Source organism: Protopterus annectens, chromosome 8.part0 (assembly GCF_019279795.1).
Source record: "Protopterus annectens isolate FY-2018-M chromosome 8.part0, PAN1.0, whole genome shotgun sequence".
Lineage (NCBI taxonomy): Eukaryota > Metazoa > Chordata > Ceratodontiformes > Protopteridae > Protopterus > Protopterus annectens.
The window spans coordinates 166,541,864-166,559,492 of NC_056741.1; positions in this window are offsets into that span (position 1 = coordinate 166,541,864).

Genomic DNA, 17,629 nt, shown 5'->3' on the forward strand with positions numbered 1-17,629 from the left:
TGGGCCGTTTCCTAGGAATCACTTTCAACTGGGAAAAGTCTGTGCTACAGCCATCTCAGCATATTACCTTTATAGGCGCAGAGTTAGACACAAGAAGGATGCGCGCCTTCTTACCGGCAGCAAGGATTCAGGTTTTGCAGAATCAACTTCGATCCTGCCTCCCCCTATCAAGAGCTCCAGCCAATCTGATTCTGCAGGTATTGGGGTCGATGGCATCAACTATTCTCCTAGACCCCGTAGCCAGACTGCACATGCGAGTGCTGCAATGGCTACTTTCGGTTCAATGGTCCTATCAGGAACTCCCCTTGAACCACTTGGTTATGATTACGGAAAGTTGCCGTCGAGATCTGCGTTGGTGGCTCCTCCGATCCAGTCTCGACCAGGGGCGACCTTTTATCCTTCATTCCCCCGTTGCCACTGTGACCACGGATGCCTCCCAGGTAGGGTGGAGGGGTCATTATCTGGACAGGTCTGTCCAAGGCACATGGCAACCCCAGGAAGCGTATTTACACATCAATATCCTGGAAATGAGAGCGGTGCTACTGGTACTACAAGCTCTCCATCACGCTCTCCCGCAAGGTCTGATTGCTATCCTATCCGACAACATGTCGGTAGTTTGGTATATAAACAAGCAAGGCGGGACCAGGTCGTACCCACTGTGCAGAGAAGCCATGAGACTTTGGCACTGGGCGGTAGCTACCAACCGCTTCCTAATGGCAATGCACATCCCGGGGAAATCCAATGTGATTGCGGACAGACTAAGCAGGACTATCCTGTTACCCCACGAGTGGTCCCTCAACCAAAGAGTGGCTGCGAAAATCTTCGCCAACTGGGGTCTCCCTTGCTGCGATTTGTTTGCCAGCCCCCACAATGTGAAGTGCAGAGAGTTCTTCACTCTGACTCCTCTCAGGGACAGATTCCCAGGGACGCTCTAACCCACATTTGGCCCCGGTCTCCTTTATGCCTTCCCTCCGGTTCCCTCCTGCCGAGGGTGATACAGAAGGCAATTTACCTGGAGAGCGACATGATTTTGATTGCCCCGCACTGGCCTCGTCAGGTTTGGTTCCCCTTCCTTCGGAGGTATGCGGTGGAAGGTCCATGGTTTCTGGACCCGGTGCCAGACCTGTTGACTCATCAGTCAGGACAGTCTCACCCATCTCTCAGGTCCTTGAGGTTGGCTGCTTGGTTACTCCACTTCCATCCTTAGTCAGGGACAGTTCCCTCTCTCCGGAGGTTATCCACATTTTGTCCTCTTCTCACAAACCTTCCACTATCAAACTGTATTCCAGCAAATGGAAGAGGTTTGCCCTTTGGGCACAGCGACGAGGTATAGACCCTCTTACCGCCCCAGTACCGGAGGTCTTGAGGCTGATAAGACTTTGTCGGCTCCGATACCCTTATCGGAGCCACATTCGAGAAGGAGGTCCAGGTCCCCCTCTATTGGATCCGTGCAGTCGGCGCCAGGATCCCCTCTCCTTTCGGAGCGGAGCCACAAAACCCATTCCTCTCGGTCGTCCAGGTTATCAGACCATGATTTGCAGAGGGTGGTGAGTAGACTTCTTAAGTCCGAGGCACTGGCCCAAATGCTGCATAGCCCGACTCACCAGTCAGTGGCTATTCCCGTTCCCCATTACATTCCTCCTCCGACTCCTTCGAGTTCGGAGCCAAGGCTTGTCGGAGCCATGACTCTCTGTGCGTCGGATCCGATACCTTCCATTTCGGCTCTGTCGTCTGCCCCGATCTCCTCTTTGGAGGGATCTCGGCGCCGAGCTTCCCTCGTCGGCTCCGAGGGGGCGAGTGGCATCGGACCCTTGTCCGACCCCGCTCTCCCTCTCGGAGCTTCAGCGCTGCTGAGTTCGGCTCCGACATCGGCTTCGGAGCCGTCTCTGTCGGTGCCGGGAGAGGTCCTTGTCTCTTCGGAGCGAGGGCCTCGGGCCTTGCCTGACAGGGGTGCCTTCGAGGTCATGCGGAGCGTGCTAGAACCAGGTTCTGCCCCACAGTCAGCTCCTTCAGCCCCTCCATCTACAGTGCCTGCGGTGATTTCTACTCACCCCCTTGTCCCACACCGCAGAGAGCCAACTCCTCAAGATTCCCCATTGGGAATTTCCTCCTCTTCCGAGGTCTCTCCTGACCCTGCAGGAAATCTCCCTAGGAAGAGGCAGTGCAAGAGGAAGCACATTGACTCCCCTGAGTCTATCACCTCTGACACTGACTTAGAGGAATCCGTAGGGTCCCCTCGATCCCCCTCTGAGGATGTCTCCTTTGCGGACATCCTTGAAATCCTCAAACAGAGGGGGAACTGGCCAGCCCTTAATCCTTCGGAGGATGAGTCAGTGTATCTTGAGGCGTTTGGTTCTTGCCCTTCTACCTCCTGGGTGTCCCCTCCCTTTGACCCCCTTATGGAAGTGGTGGCAAGGAAGGCTTGGACGGCTCCTGACTCAGTGGAACCCACCCGAGGAGACCATCCAAATTTATTACTGCCCCAAAGACAAAGGGTTTTATCCAAAGGTGTCCCTGTTGATGCCATGGTGGTGGCTGCGGCCACAAAGAAGGAGTTAGCTGATCCTTCGGTTCCTGTCCATCCTCCTAATAAGGAATCTAGGACCATGGACAGGTACGGCAAGCGGATGTTCTCGTCAGCAACCTTTTCAATGCGGTCGCTGAACTACTTATGCCACTTCACTCGTCTCCAAAGAGATTTACTCAAGGATATGGGTGAATTGATGAAGGATCCTACAGCTGAGGAGTTCAGAGACACAATGTACTCCCAGTTGGCAACCCTAAATTCCATTGTTAACTCCTCCATGCGGCTGGTCTCATACGCAGCAGATGGGGCGAGTAGAGCCGCAGGCACAGGTGTTGCCTTACGAAGGCACGCCTGGATGCGGCTATGCAACCAAGGACCCTTTCAAGGCGTCCTTCACCAACTCTCCCTTTGATGGATCATCATTGTTTGGTCCACAGGTGAAGGATACATTGACCAGGTGCGAGGTGGAAGGTAAGACTCTCTCTGCCGTAGGAGTCCGTTTTTCTACCCCTTCTAGACCCTATCCCAAAGGTCAAAGGGGTGGAAAGATGTGGTTCATAAACAATCCCAGGGAGTCTCATCTGACGCACAAGGCCGATTCCCCTCTAGAGGCAGAGGGGGGAATAATAATAGACGTCGCCCTAGAGGCAGAGGAGGTCCGCAAAACCAGGGTAGCAGAGAAATGTTCTCTGACAAACCCTTTCAGCATCCCTGAGGGGCTGCCCGGCTGTCCGCCTTCGGAGGCAGTCGGGGGAAGGTTATTACTGTACCCAAAAGCCTGGCTTTCCCTTACTCAAGACAAATGGGTACAGCCGATCATATCCGAGGGTTACAAAATTCCCTTCATTCACATTCCAACCCAACCAAAAAGATCCCTTCCAGACGTTCCACCCGGTCTAAGGGAACAAGCAGCATTAGAAATTTCGAAGCTGCTATCAAAAAGAGTCATCCAATCAGTCCCGGCAGACCAACAAGGATCCGGAATCTACTCCAAATTCTTTTTGGTACCAAAAAAAACAGGGGACTGGAGACCCATACTGGATCTCAGCTACTTAAACAAGTTTGTCAAGAAAACAAAATTCTGGATGGTCACGCTACAGTCCATTCTACCCTTCTTGGGTCAGGACAATTGGATGTGCTCGATAGATCTTCAGGACGCCAGACTACCACATCAAAATGAACCGATGCTCCAGGAGATATCTCTGCTTCAGGCTGGGAGCCAGTCACTACCAATTCAGGGCCCTGCCCTTTGGTCTCACTACAGCCCCCCGGGTGTTCACCAAATGCATGGCAGTGGTCACGGCTCACTTGAGACGCCAAGGATTCCAAGTGTTTCCATATCTGGACGATTGGCTCCTTACTGCCACCACCAGACATCAGCTTCTCCTATCCAGGGACTTCACCATTCAATCTTGTCAAGCTCTAGGCATTTCAATAAATTTTGAAAAATCTGCCTTGTCGCCTTGTCAGTCTATTATTTTTATAGGCGCCACCTTAGATACACAGACCCTTTCAGCCAGACTCACAGAGCAGAGAGTATTAGACATTCGGAACCAAGTGTCCCTTCTCTTACAATGTGTCAAAATCAAAGCCAGACTGGTGTTGAAGGTACTAGGACTCATGGCAGCAGCTATTCCCCTTCTCCCCTTAGCTCGCTTTCACATGAGGATCCTCTAATGGATGCTTTTTACTCAATGGTCCTTTCAACGACTCCCGTTGTCCCATACCATATTGATAACTCAAGTATGCAAAAATCAACTGTCTTGGTGGATCACATCACCTCAGCTTCTCCAAGGAAGACCCTTCACTCTCCCCCCCCCAGTTGCCACGTTGACAACAGATGCCTCCCTGATCGGGTGGGGGGGGGGCATTATCAGGGCAGGACAGTCCAGGGCACATGGCAACCCTTCGAGTGCCACTTGCACATAAATGTCTTAGAGATGAGAGCAGTGCTTTTAGCGTTGCAAGCCTTTCACGACTCTCTTCCCAAGGGGACTATTGCAATTCAAATGGACAACATGTCCGTAGTGTGGTACATCAACAAACAAGGCGGAACCAGATCATACCCTTTATGTCGAGAAGCACTCAGACTTTGGCAATGGGCGATCTCTTCTCAGCATTTTCTGATAGCAACGCATATTCCCGGGAAATCCAACGTTATTGCAGACAAATTGAGCAGAGCAATTCTCATGCCACACGAGTGGTCTCTAAAGAAATCAGTTCTAGAAGAAGTATTCCTAAGATGGGGCCAACCTTGCTGCGATCTTTTTGCTACTCCCCAAAACAGCAAGTGTCACGACTTCTTCACTCTCTTTCCGTTACCACGCCATCCCACCAGAGACGCTCTAGTCCACGATTGGCCCCGGGGACTTCTGTATGCCTTTCCCCCCTTTCCACTGATACCCCAACTAATTCAGAAAGCCATCGCCTTGAGAGTGACAATGATCCTCATTGCCCCTTACTGGTCTCGACAGATATGGTTTCCCTTTCTTCATCGTTACCTTTTGGAGCAGCCTTGGCATCTGGACCCGGTACCAGATCTGATTACCCATCAATCGGGTCAGCTGCACCAATCTCTGTCTTCTCTAAACCTCACAGCGTGGTTTCTCCGATTCCAACCTTAGCCAGGCTTCCCTCAATATCTCGTTCGGTCCGAGATATTTTGATAGCCTCTCATAAATCCTCTACCCGGAAGATTTATACTAGCAAATGGAAACGTTTTTCCCTTTGGGCATCATCGAAAAACATAGATCCCTTTACTGCACCTATCCAGTCTATTTTAGACTTTCTAGCAGAACTCTTTCATTTAGGATCTTCTGCATCAACCATTAGAGTTCAATTGGCTGCCATATCAAATTTTCATGTTGGTGTCTCAGAATCCAGCATCATGGCTCACAAACTCTGTAAAGCCTTCTTAAGGGGTGTATTTCTTCTCAAACCTCCAATCAAAGACCCTCCGCCTCAATGGGATTTGAACTTGGTTCTGGCATCTTTAATTCTTCCCCCCTTTGAACCGGCAGCTTCATGTTCTCTGAAGTTGCTTTCTTGGAAGACACTTTTTCTGGTAGCTATAACTTCAGCGAAAAAAGTATCTGAACTCCATGCTCTGTGCAGTCGTCCTCCTTACTTAGTTTTTCACAAAGACAGGGTATCCCTCCGGACTAATCCATCCTTTTTACCTAAAATTTCTTCTCAAATTAACCTAAACCAAGTTATTGATCTCCCTGTTTTTTTCCCTAACTATTCAAATAGGTCAGAGCAAAAGCTGCATTTTTTGGATGTTCATCGCCAACTGAGATATTACTTAGACAGGACTAAACAATTCAGGAAATCTGATCAATTGTTTCTGTCATATGCAGAAGGTAGATTGGGCCTTCCAGTCACTAAAGTATCCCTTTCTAGATGGCTCACCTACAATTACTTTCATCTATGAGATCAGACATCAAAAACTACCCTCAAGACCTAGAGCTCATTCAACTAGGGCATTAGCTACATCCGTAGCCTTTCAGGACAGGTTGCCAATAGATTCAATTTGTGCAGCAGCCACCTGGGCTTCTCCTCATACATTCATTTCACATTACAAATTGGACATGGTTTCCAGAAGCCGTGCCAGTTTTGGTTCCACTGTTCTCAAGAGTCTGTTCCGATAGGCCACCCGGGATAAGGTGCTAGGGACGCGGTCCCATCCAGCAAAAATGAAGGCAAGATTGACAACTTAACATTAAGAAGTTATGTACCTACCATAACGTTCCATGTTAGTTGTCTTCTTCTCGCCTTCTTTCTTGCGTCCCTCCCTCCTTCCCCTAATCCTGGACAGACCGACCGGAATTCTTTTGTGTTTCTTCTTCCGAAAGTGGTTACTCCCACACATTCTCCCACCTCTTCTATCTTTACTGAGGTCTGCCTTTCCTTTACGCAGACTGTTTGAGGTGGGTTTCCCTACTCCATTCTATGGAGACTAGGATTGCTTGGTATAGCTATCAAACGAGATCTGAGTAGTTACCGCCTAGCATTGTGGGATATAGGGGAGCCTCGAGCCAGTGGAATTAGCTCTCGAGCTTTAGTATTGGCCGAGTCGGAGCCGAGGATCGGCTCCGAACCCATCCAGCAAGAAAGAAGGCGAGAAGAAGACAACTAACATGGAACGTTATGGTAGGTACATAACTTCTTATTCATACCCACCCTCCTTTCCCCCTTCCATTCGGATTTAGAGGAAATGTTGGTCCATTTGGAGATCTTCTCTTGAAGAACTTTAGTTGGTTGGAGTAACTCGTATTTTTCTGTGTTTGCATGTAAGTATGAAAGCGAACAAACAAGATCTGGGGAAGCAGGTGTGGTGCATCCTGGGATAGAGGGTAGCCCAGCCAATAAGAGACTTCGTTCTAGTATACTAGTTGGCCGAGTCGGAGCCGATGGATCGGCTCCGAACCCATCAGTTATGAATGTAGGCGAGATGGATCCCATACATCCGAAGTTATGGTAAGTACATAACTAAAAGTTTTGTTGTGTTGAAAGTGATCTGAAGTTTTGGAAGCTGACCAGCTGTTATATCCTATGCAGGATGTAACTCCATATAGCTAAGACTATTACAGCAGTGATCATTCAAACATCTATTGTTGTGGTAAGTTTACTTATACAACTGTATCAATATAGTAAGTGTATAACTTTTGTTTACTTTTTCTACATATTATAGACCGATAATCATTGTGTCATTTTATTTCCCTGTACTCTGTCTTTTCATGTGTTTCCTAACATTAACTAATGTCAAATCTCGAAGAGCGTGGGGTCTCTGCTCTGGTGGTGAGTGTAGCCTACCTTTGCTTAGGTAGGTATAAACTAGGAATCTAAGGCGTTCTAACGGGAAACCTTTGGTAAGTGTCCCACTTTTTGGGATATATCCTGTGAGGAGGAGAATAAGGTTCCTTGGAGTCCTTGGTGGGACCACTGAAAATGATGTGTCCTGAAGAGTCCTTTGGACTCCTGAAAAGGACTTTTTTATCTTCCCTTGGAGCGGTCCTTAAAAGGACCTTTGTAGGCTTTTAAAGGCCCACCTTTTGACCTGAAGTCAGTTGGAGTTCACATGCCCTAGTCCAGGAGGGGGATCTCACCTGGTGGGGCCCTTGAAAGGGCTGTTGGAGGTCTCAGTGGAAGCGGTTGGGGAGATCTGTTTAGCCCTTATAAGGGCTTTTGGGAGCCTCAGTGGTGGTGGTGGAGGCCAAGAGCTCAGCTTGGTGTAGCCCTGACAAGGGCTTTTGAAGATGGTACCACCTGTTATAATGGAGCCCTTATAAGGGCTGTTGGAAACCTCAGTAGTGGTGGTCGAGGGCTCAGCGGAGCTGAGCCTAATAAAGTTAGTCCTGGCGTAGCCCTGATAAGGGCTTTGACATAAGTGAACGTTAACACTGTGCTGTAAAAAGATCTCTAAATAAGATGCAGGAGCCACCGTTGAGTAGTCCTAAAGACCTTTTACTGATGAGATTTCAGTACAGTACATTTGTAAATGCACGCTGTCCAAGCGCTGGTCAGAAACATTGTGTTGATGTCATAATATGTAATAGGTGTCAAATGGAAATATACAAAAATCTGTTATAGATACTAGTGAGTTAAATTTAGAATAAAAGAAGATGTTAAAAGAAGATGTTAAGTTATCCTTTTCCTGTATTCTCCCAAAGTAGTAGGCATAATTATATCCCAGATTGAAGATGGGAAATGAAAAAGAAAAGGGTATGGCTGAAAAACTCAGAATCATGGAAAATAAAATACTCCCACTTAAACACAGAAAAGACTAACAACTTTACTAGGTCAACAGTGAAAAAGACACCTCATGACTGATGGTGAATTATTTTTTTCTTTTCATAATAATCACTAAGATGATACATATTATATATCACAGTTTTGAGTTATATCAAAGTACTAAATGGAAAATAGTATTGGGGGCTCGGAAATGTATTGTTCCAGCTGTATGGCAATAAACAAAGACCTGTTATTTTTATAAAAAAAAAAAGTGCCTGCTAAATGACAGAGGTAATATCTGTAGAGTCGATAATACAAGAGCTGCAATGACACACATCTTGGAAACAAAATAAAATCAAAACCAGAACTCTGAAAAACACCAATGATGGTTAATTAAAGATAAATAACAAAACAAGTTAAAAAGCAAAGCTCTCAATCCAAAGTAACCCGTTCTCTATGCATCACTGTAAATTTATTTCATTCAGTTTTTAAATAACCATCACATGTTTTAATCAACCAATTAAAATATAGTATGACATCCAGAATACACAGCCTATGATTAAATATTTAAAACACACATCTATTAGCCAAGAATTGTAATTTTCTCTAACATAAATACGTAAAAAATATTTATTTTCTAAGATAATTAATATGTTGTTTCTTTAACACAGGTTTCATGCTTATAGATGCATTTAAGCCTGGAGGTGCATTGGCATGCAACTTTACGATGTAATTCTAGTCAGCCATTTCTGTATGCATAACGATATCTCCACCTTTCATACTTAAATTGACCTGCTGAATAACCCTGAAATTAAAACTATGTTCAGCACCCATCTCACTTAGATGCTTCACTACAGCATTAGTACTTACATTATGTTTTATATCTGGTAAATGTTGATAGATACGCTCTTTCAACTTCTGTTTTACCTTTATAAATACTTGAGCACTTGTTACAGGATTGCTTTATATAAAATCCCAGTATTGCACATTGCAAAGCCTTTAAAGTGATATTCCTTTTTGTTAATGGATGTATAAAACAATTTTTTTCATAATATATTTTTATAGAAGGATCAATTATAACATATGTCTATTCCTTCTTAATTTTTAATACATTTTTAGTTAAAGTAAAATCTTTTTAGCATAGTTTTTGCTTCAGATTTCTAGTCCTTTTTTGTGGATATTGAAAAGAATTTGATAGAAGAAATTACTGCTATGGAGAAAGAGCTTCTATGTGTGTCTTTTCAATCTGAGTGTGCAATTAGAACTAAACTGATTGAAAGTTGCTGGAACAGGGCTCAGTTTTGTGCTTTTTTATTGGTAATTTGTTTAGATCAGTTTGTGCTCATTTGCAACTAGCGCCATGTTTGCGCATCGTGCACTACCGTGCAGTGGTTGGCACCATTGGTGGTTATGGATACACATTTTCCCTTGGTACTCTGCTGATGCTCTGTTGGTGAGTTCTCGTGATTGTCCCTCACTGACAGGTGATACATTCAGTGAAGCTCATGAGGTACCAGTACAGTGCCTGCCAACTAGCCCTTCTTATTTTTTGTCCACTTCTCCTGTCCTGTACTTTACCTGGTCCTTCCTGTCCTCTCTCTGTTTTCTGTCCACATCAACTTACCTAGTTGGTTGACACACCTGCAAGAGGCTCAAACATCCTGGACCTGGTGCTCACCAACATGGGGGACTGCTGCACCACCCCCCAGTGTGTGGCCATCCCTGGTGTGATCTGACCACAAATCCGTCTCACTAGAAGTAACTATAACACAACCCCCCCCCCCCAGCAGCAACAACTACATTAAAAAAATTCTTCAAGGCCAATTACAACCACTTACATGATGGCATGGATAGCTTCATAGCCCCACACCCATTGATGGAACAGACACCTGTGCTGAGTTATACACCAATGCTTTATACAAGCCTGTACAATTGTATTGACTCTGCCGTACCTGATAGAACCAAAGCAAGATCTTAAAGGAAAAACAAATCTAACTGGTGGGCAACTGCCATTAATATGCTATACAATAGGAGAAAGAAATTGCTGTCAAAGAGTAGTAAGAAATGGTCTCAAAAACAGGAAACACTACATCCTCAACTTAAACAAGCAAATAAGACTCCTAGTGAAGTCCTCCAAAACAAACTACAAATATAGATTACCTTCCTAACTAAGGGATAACCACAAGGCATTCTTTAGTTACATCCGTAGCCTCAAAGGTAAGGCCCAGATTTGCTCTGAACTCGTACTTAATGGTACTACATATATAGAACCTGTGGATATAGCAAACTTGCTGGCTGACAGGTTCACTGAAAACTTCACTCCCCTGTCCTTGCCACATCTACCCCAAAGCATCCCTAACACATGTCCCCCACTTAGTATTTCTGAGGAGCAGGTCTTAAATGCCCAAGACCAAAAACATAGCTACTGTAGGACCAGACAACATCCAAGGCTGTGTTCTACATGGGTTAAAACAAGAATTAACATCACCATTGAGAACCCTTTTCAATCACAGCCTAAGCACTGGGTTCATCCCAATGGAATAGAAAACAGCTACTGTCATCCCTTTGCCCAAGGGGGGGTGCATCCACTGATCATGGGAACTATAGACCCATTAGCCTGACCAGCCGTATCTGCAAGGGCATGGAGTGAATCATCATAGACCTTATTAACAAAGATATAGGAAATCTCCAAATGCTCGACCCCACCCAGTTTGGTTTGTCAAGGGGAGATCATGCCTGTTAAACTTGGTGGACTTCTTCAAGACAGTCACTAAAGCCCTAGACAAGGGCAAATCTGTGCATATGGCCTACCTAGACTTAACCAAGGCCTTTTACACAATCCCCTACTCAGGCATCATTGATAAACTCACCCAGCTGTGTATCAACCCGTATATTGAAAGGTGAGTTGCAAAATGGCTCACTGATAGAACTCATACTGCTAAAATAGGGGACTCCACCTCTTCCTGCAGACTCGCAAACCAGTGGTGTTCCACAGGGATTGGTTTTGGGACCCTACTGTTTGGAATCTAATTCTCCAAAGTACAGGCTAAAACTAAAGGACTGTGGCTGACAAGGTTTGCTGATGACTGTAAATTGGGAGCGTTCATTGAAAGCCCCTAGTGATGTCAATATCCTGCAAGAAGGTGTTACGCCAAAGTCATGGTCTTAAACTTAATGTGAAAAAAATGCATTATCATCCCCTTCGGCAAGGGTGATGTTCCTGCAAACTACCACATCAATAACAATGCCCTAAGCACACAATCATTGGTGAGAGATCTGGGTACACAGGTTGACAGCAACCTTAACTTCGATCACCATGTCTCCACAGTGGTAAGAATGGCATTTTAAATTGCTCATCTCATAAGTAAGGGCATTGCCTCCAGAAAAAAGAGGTTATAACCCCCCCTGTACTCTTCCCTCATCGGGTCAATAATAGAGTACAACGTTCCATTTGGTATGTTCCTTTCCATACACCTGCAGCAGTTGGAGAAACCACAAAGATTCCTTACAAAGAAAATTCAGGGTCTTCAAGATCTGTCTTATGCAGACAGACTGAAATCATTGTCACTTTACTCTGTGCCATACAGACTGCTCAGAGGCGACCTGTGCTTTGCATATGGAGCAGTCTCTGACCCAGCTTTAATGGAAATGCTGCACATTCGCAAGTCAAATGACACGTTTCACTCACTCAAAAGACCTTAACCAGGTATGTGACATCAACAGAACTCACTGGAGAGACAGATTTGTCTCACAGAGGTTGCCCCACCTTTGGAACAAGTTTTCTATTCTTGTTAAACAAAGACCCTTGTTGGCCCTATTTAAGCGTAATTTGGATAATTGGATGGGTAACCAGAAATTTGCCCCAGGAGTTCCACCTGTGTCCCTTTTGGACAGGGGCAATAGGTGCTGGTTTTAGTGTCTGTTTGAACCAGACACCCTTGGGAACAGTGGTTGAACTTGGTTAGGCTTGTAAGCTGTTAGCCTAGTAACCTCCTATGATCCTATGATAATGTTGGAAAATGTCAGTGTTTATGAGCAATCCCTAAAGCAAACTAAAAATGTAAAATAAGGGATATTAATGACTATAAAAAGGGGAACATCTTTTCCTAGCCTTAAGAAGATGATCTGTGAATCCCACTAATAGAAACCATAAACCATCAATGTATGATTAGATGTTATTGAAACTCCCACTGTTTCGAATGAGCCACTAACTTCTGCATATCCAGTGAGAACAGATGTATGTCCTAAATAAAACGTTCAATGTGATTCAGAAAACAACTCTGAATGCTGACTCTAGAGCTACCGCTTCAGAACCTACATCTTCTAAGAATTCCACTTTTTTATCCACATTAATGATAGTGAAATCCACTCTACCAGAGAGAATAGAACAGTGTGTGTGAAATGCCTCAAAAGGCAGAAGAATAAAGGAAAAGAGGTACGGTCAAGGCAATCATCTCGAGCCCAAAACATGTAGCAGGCCAACAAACAACGGGTAACTGCTGTGAATTTATCAAACATATCATTTGACTGATTTAGACTTACAATTGCTGCAGAAAGTTCTTGCATTTCTTCCTGCTTGTGCAAGTGATGGAACTGAAGCCTTAACTGAATTGCTTTTATTTACTAGAAAATGTTATTTTATTTTCATTCCAAAATACAATTTTAAAAATTTTCTCAAGGACTGAAACGTTCTAGAACTTTTATACCTATTAGTCAGCTGGTTACTTCAGCTTGTCAAGGACTTTGTGAAAAACAGATATATGAATTGTTTGATAGTGTACTTATATCAAAAGTTTTTTTTAAATTTAAATTATGCCGAACAAAAACCCTGAAAAAATGAAGGGAAGTATGGACATAATTTTTAAACAAGCTGATAAAGGAGGAGCTATAGTCTTAATGAATAGACGAGACTATATGTCTGCAATGGATGAATTTCTTTCTTCAATGCATGGTATCAATAAAATTACTAAATCATTTCAGATAAAATCATTTTTAAAATGTATTATTTGATTTGCAAATCCAGGATGCCATATCAATTGATTTATATAACTTTATGTATGTAGCAACTCCTAAGGTCCCCATATTTTATGAGCCACCAAAATACAGAAAAATTTTATAAAGCCACCAATGTGCCTCCTAGTTTTGAGAGGAGGCTTGATAACAGAATTCATATCCATTTATTTGGAAGAAAGTCTGAAACCGTTTTTAATGAATGTTAAAAGTTACATTAAGGACACTGTGTACTTCTTATACAAATTATATGAATGTATGGGTGAATTGCAAATGAATGTTGAAGCTTTATTTGGAAATTTGGACATTAACTCCCTATTCACTGTGATGCAAGCTGTAAAACAACACTTTTGCAAGTATAGTAGTATGTCTTTTAGATGGATCAAAACAGCCTGCCTGTTACTGGATGCAGTTCTAAGCAGCGATGTATTCCTGTTTAATGATAATACTATCATCAGTCTTTGGGTATAGCATTGGGTATGCCCGTTGCAAATACTTATGCTAAAATTGTTTTAAGTGAGTGGGAAGAGGAATATGCTTTCTCTGATACAGTTTTTGGGAATTCAAATTTATTATTTTTTAAACATGTCATGGCTGACATATTCATGCTTTGGAAAGGTAATACTGAGACATTACTTGCATTTGTTGAACATCTTAAGAAAAAAGCACTTTTTAACTTCTAAAATGAATTATTCATGCAATGAAATAAATTTCTTGGACATAACAATAAAAAGAGATAGGGATCAGTTGTGTACTAGTATATACGTGCAGGTGAATTGTTACTTACATTGACATAGTATCAGTGGCTGTGTGTGTAATGCCTCAGTTGATTTATACTGGTGGCTATAGAGAGAACTCAGGATACCTGCTGGTGGTGGTTAGAGAATACATCAGGCTTGCACCCTGTACCCTTGGTGGAGGTAACACTATCCTGAATTCCCTGTCTACCACCATTTGTGAAACTTTTGCCTCATATTCTGTTCTGTTCTGTTCTGTTCCTCATAAAATCTGTGGTTTCTAAAGTTTTAATTCCTTAAATAGTTGATGGTGCAGTGGTAGCATTGTTGCCTCACAGCTAGAGGTTTTCTGGTTTGATTCTTGGCTGGGGTGCCTTCTGTGTGGAGTCTGCATATCCTCCCTATGTTTCTTTGTGGGTTTGCTCTGGTGTCCCCCCATGTTACAAAGACAGGTGTCTGCAGTATTTTTCCCTGGGCCTCTGCTGAAAATTGGCTTTTGTTCCAAGTCAGACTTTCCTGGTTAACAAATGTTAAATAAAATTGACAGGCATTTGAATTTCAGACTTCATATTATTCAGAAACTACATAGTAACACAAAACATTTTATTCCTGCAATTGTCTTAGTTTATAAGATGAATATTTGAAATGTATCCCTATTTTTGGGACTGCAATCCCCCATTATTGGCTTCGTGCAGGTTTTTTGTACTAAGGTTGAGAGCTATGATGAGAACTGAATTCACTGTATATGTCTGAGGGCTGGATTCCCCCATTACTGGCTTTGTCCAGGTATTTTGTGCTAAAAGGTTGACAGCTATGGTGAGAACTGAATTCACAAAATGGTAGGCATTTAAGTTTCAGTCTTTCTCTCTTTCATAAAACAGCTGATTTGGCATAGTGGCATGTTGCTCTGACTGTTTTGCACAGAGTCCTGGCTTCAAGACTTGGCAGTGAAATGTATGGTGTTAACACAGCATTTTATATTAGCAACTTTCCAAGATTATACAAACAATGTTTAAAATGTGTCCCTGGTTTTGGGGCTTCTGTCCCCCTCAATAAATTTTGGCTTTTTCCAGATTTGTTGTGCTGCGAAGTTGAGAGATACAGTTGAGTAGAGTTTACAAGGAGCTGAGAGCTGCAGGGGAAGGTATGTTTAGTGCTGCTTATGCTAAGTTTGTTTGCATTGTTACAACAGGTAGTGCGCTTGCTTTTGATGCAGAAGACTGTGGGTTCTACTCCCACAGGGGGTGGATGATGCCATACTGAGAATGTCCTCTTTGGCAAAGATACAAGCACTTTATTTGTAGATGAAACAATGAAATATAAAGTTGTTTGTTAGCAGCAACTTCTTCATTAGTTACAGATTTCTTTAATGTGGAATTACTTAGATGACTTTTCCTTCTTCAGAGATTGTGCATATTTACTGATACTGGTGGATTGTAGAAGTTTGAGTAGACTTTTATGATGGAAATGTTCTCATTTGGGCAGTTTTGTCATTATTGGTGCATGCATTTTGTTTCATTGTTTACCGAAAAAATGTTCCAAACAATAAATTTAAAACACCCTCTAACAACTGTACTGTATTATACAAGGAATATAATTTAATACAATCAGGAAGGTGTATTACACAACACATGTATGTCTTGTGTGCAAGGGGCTTATTTGAAAACATCCCAAAGTTAATCTTTATACTAGCCAAATGTATTTTCTTTGAATGTGGATTTCAATGCTGTTTCAATGAATGTGAGTTTCAAGGGCAGAGAAATTTTAATGCTAAGTCTATTTTCATTGTGAGACAGCATTGCATTGTTTAGCAGAAGTCTTAGTGTTTGTGCTGTAAAATGCAAAATAAAACTTTCAAATGAAATCTAAATCATCGTAGAAGTAAGCAGTATGCACATTACAGTGTTTATGGTAAATGGGGCAAAATAGCCAAGTAGTGGGACATTGGAATGGGTGCAGGGGGGAAGCTCCATTCGACCATGATTTTGTGAGGAAGAAGGGCGGCAAACTCAAAGATAGCCCTGGCTGAACTATACCTCTCAACTGTCCAGATTTTCACAGAATGAATAGATTTTTGCTTCTTATTTTTGGTTTGTTCCTCATAAAATTTGTGGTTTTCTGGAAAATCCTTTAGGAATTAAGTCGCTAAATAATGACAGACATTGAGTTTTAGACTTCAGAAAAATGCATGCTAAAGCAAGACCTGTTATTCTATCAACTACGTTTATACAAGAGCAATTTTTAGTACTGTTTGTATGTTCCCCCAATATATTTGACCTTGTCCAGATTTCCTGCATTAACAGGTTGAGAGGTACGTGCAAATAAATTGCTTTATAGAATTAGGCATATCCAAACCTCTCAACTGTCCCTGATTTTCGCTCAAAATGTTGCTCTCTCTCTAATAATCCCTCCGCAAAATGGCAATTTTAGAAGAAAACGTGAAGGGTTTGCAATTAATAAATAACTGTAATAATCAGAGTTATAGACTACTTTTATTTCAGAAATGCATGTAGATTTGTTTATTTTGTCAGCTGCTCAAGTTAACCTTACTAATATTTAAAAAAGTGTCCTTTCTTTGACAGGTTCCCAGCTGTATTGTGTGGCTATTTTATATTTTTGCGTCACATTTTTGGTCCATTTTTCATAAAATTGTGGTTTTCTGGCAAATTAGTTGCAAATCATTAATGATTGAAGTTAGAAAATAATGACAGACATTTGAGTTTCAGATTTCATACCCTTCAGAAAATTCATACTAATGCAAGACCTACTATTCTATTAGAAAGTTTATAAGAGCAATATTTAAATATTGCCCTTATTTTTGGGCCTTTGTCCCACTTCTGTGTATGGCTTTGTCCTGATTTCTTGCTCTGAGGTTGAGAGGTATCAGTTAGCCAGAGATATTTCAAATTGTGACATACTTGTTGCACCCCACTCCCCCCATGTAGTGACTCTGGATGTATCCAAGCAAAGCAAGGAGCAGTTATGCAATGTAAATGTGCAGAGTATCCCCCCATCCAAGGTAGACACAAGTACTACAGTGACTCTTCATCTGTCCTTGCTTGATTTTGCAGAATGTTCAGGTTTTCTATCATATTTTTATACTGTTGATTCATGCTTCTTATTATTCAGAAAGTGCCCGTTGCTCTGTGTTTAAGTAGCAATGCTTTCATGACCATCAGGTAAGCTTGTCAGAGATTGTAAGATGCAAGTAAGCTTTAATAAGAATACTGTTAAAGAATTGCCAACATTGAAAGCCTTTTTGTTTTTGCCATGCAGAGAATACTTACATAACTAGATAACGTGTAAGCCTTGGTACTGAAATGCATATGACAGTATTTGTAATAAAGGATGGGATTACAATATTTTAAGAAGCTCATTACCTTTGTTGGAGACTTGCAGTTATCTTTGCAGGCTTTACCTGTAAACTAAACAGAATGCCAATCTATCATGTGTGATCCATAATCTGTGCAGTAATCCTTTAAGCAATTTATCTTGAGCTTGTTTCTTGTTTGCTATTCATTTTTTACTTTGATCATGTTTTCCCCATGAAACAAGTAAATAGTTGTCAGGCAGCAGGTCTTTTTTGGATAAGAAACATTTTTACAAGTGGGGGGTATCACAG